Below are 2,357 nucleotides of genomic sequence, written 5' to 3'. Positions count from 1 at the left end.
AAGTTTTAACATTATTTTCATGAGTAAAAAAAGTGTAATTAGACGATAGTAATAAGATATCACTTCTTTTTTTTAAAAAAAAAACTAACAATAATATGAGGGTTAGAATAAAAGCATTTCAAACAAGCAGAAATATACACATCTTTTTAAAAAGGAAGCTGTCCAAATGGAATAGAACTGATTGCCACTTTGTTTTATTTCAACTTTATCAATATGGCAGCATCCCCTATTTATTTGAATCTGGATTCATAAAACGCTGGCCGTTACATTTAGATTTAAGCAAGCATAAAAGCCTTTGGGGAGAAATATCGTACTACCGTCTTATACTTCTCTCTTTGAAGTTTTTATATACACATTGGCGCAATAGACAACGCGATATAATCACAGGAAGAAAACCCCCATGCCTTAAACATTTCATATATTCACATCGAAGAGTAGTTGTCTGAACAAAGGACCTATGTTTAAATTGCAACGAGTCAAGATTTCTTTCGCGGAGGAAAATATTCTGGATATTCCTTGAGACCGATCGGATTCTTTTCTCCCTGTGTCCAGCTCAGATTCTTCTGAGAAAACGAGTGGAAACGAAGAGTAGTGGGAGTATTAACATGAAAAGACGATTCGGACTTTAAAATTTAATATCCCTTCAAGAGATAATTGGTTTCGATTCCGAAACTCATAGGCATGTGGGCTCGAGTTTAGCCAAGGCGGCATTAGCCACCCCGGCGAGAGTTAAAAATCTGAAGCGGGCGGCTGACAAGCCAAATGTATCTTTTGATTCAGAAACCGCTGCAAAGCCAGCCGGAGACACGTCAGAACTCGGCTGGAAGGAGACGGGGGGGGGGAGGAGGAGGGGGAGGAGGGGGCGGGAGACTTTAGGGGCTGACAAATTGCGCGTCCTCGCAAATGTATTTGCAAGCTGTCAGGTGCATCTTTGGCCAGGGCTCTTTGAAAGAGAGCGAGCAAGCAAGCGAGAAAGGCGAACAGGTAGGACTTTAACGCTCAGCCAAAGAGAAGCGGGGCGCCAAAGGATTCTCTTTCCTTGGTAGGAAAGACCGAATGAGAAGGCGGAAGGCAAGGAGCTTTCTTATCCCCCCCCCCTTTCCCCTTTCGCCTTATTAGCCGGGAACATTTAAATATATGAAGGACTCCAACCTTCCGCTAGCTTGGTGAGAGGATGGGAGCATTTTATCTCTTTCTGTGAGCAACCATTTCAAGGCTTGACTGCGGGGAGGTGGAGGGGGGTGGGAGAAGAGAAGGACGGCAACCTCAGCCGCAATAACCGAGCCTTCCCGGTTCTTCACAGCCAGCCCTTCGGCTGCCACGGGAGAGCCAGGGGAAGGTTGCCTTGGGGCTAAGGAGGAAGTTTGGGAACGCCAAGGGCCTGGTTCTGGAAGGAGAGAGCTTAAGCCAAAAACCTGGGCCCGGGGGAGGCTTCTCATTTCCTCTCTGACTGGAAAGGGCAGCCCCCCCCATTCCGCCCTGGAAGGGACAAGCGACACCTTTGGGGGAGGGTGAGTGAGGTAAGGGGATCCCCTCCCTTTGGGCACTTCCTATGTGGCCGCCTCCCCCTGGCCGGGTCTCAGTTCTACTCAATGGACAAAGCAACGAAGAATCAGCAGCTACAGAATAAACTAAAATTTCCGTCCCACTAAGTGACTACTAGTGCAAAGGAGTTCTTAGCTCTAGGCCTCAGCACACCGCGCATTTACTAGGGAGCAACTCCGCTGGGCTCAACTGGGACTTTTACTTTGGAGTCAAGCACGCTTAGGATCTCCCGCCAGGCCTGCGATTCCAGGCGCAGTGGCCCCTAGATATAAGCTTCTGAGAGTTAACCCACCGGGGTTTTCGTTGCATGAAATGAAAAGGGGGGACGGGGGACGGGAATGGACTTAGGGGAACGAGAACAACGTGGAGGGGATTCCGAATCCCCCCTTCCTCGCTCCACGGTTATTTTGTGGTGTCACTGCCCTCCCTCCGGGGGGCACCGCGATCCTCTCAAGGCGAAGGGCGGCTCATTGCATCACTGCCACTAAGCGCGGCGCAAAAGCCCCGTGGCTGCTGCAGCTGCAAATGAGTTCTGGGCAGGCTGCTTTGCTGGACCCGGAAGACAAGAGCGGGGAGGAAGAAGTGGAGTATGTGTGTGTGTGTCTGTGTGTGTCTGTGCGCGCGCGTGCGTTTCTGACGCTAGTTGTACGTGATTCTATTTCTGTACCTGCCTCTGCCAGTTTGTTGGAACAGTGCGAGGGGTCGCCGCAGCCGCCGCCGCTGCCTGAGCCCCCCCGCCCTCCCCTCCGCTCTCCAGACCAGGCAGCCAGTCTCTCTCTCGGCTGCCACTCCTCCCGGCCGCTCCCCCTCCC

Source organism: Thamnophis sirtalis, unplaced genomic scaffold (assembly GCF_051295495.1).
Source record: "Thamnophis sirtalis isolate CommonGarterSnake01/CBP01778 unplaced genomic scaffold, rThaSir2_p1.2 scaffold_3, whole genome shotgun sequence".
Taxonomy (NCBI): Eukaryota; Metazoa; Chordata; class Lepidosauria; order Squamata; family Natricidae; genus Thamnophis; species Thamnophis sirtalis.
The sequence above is the reverse complement of the archived record's forward strand: the minus strand, read 5'-3'. Positions refer to the sequence as shown.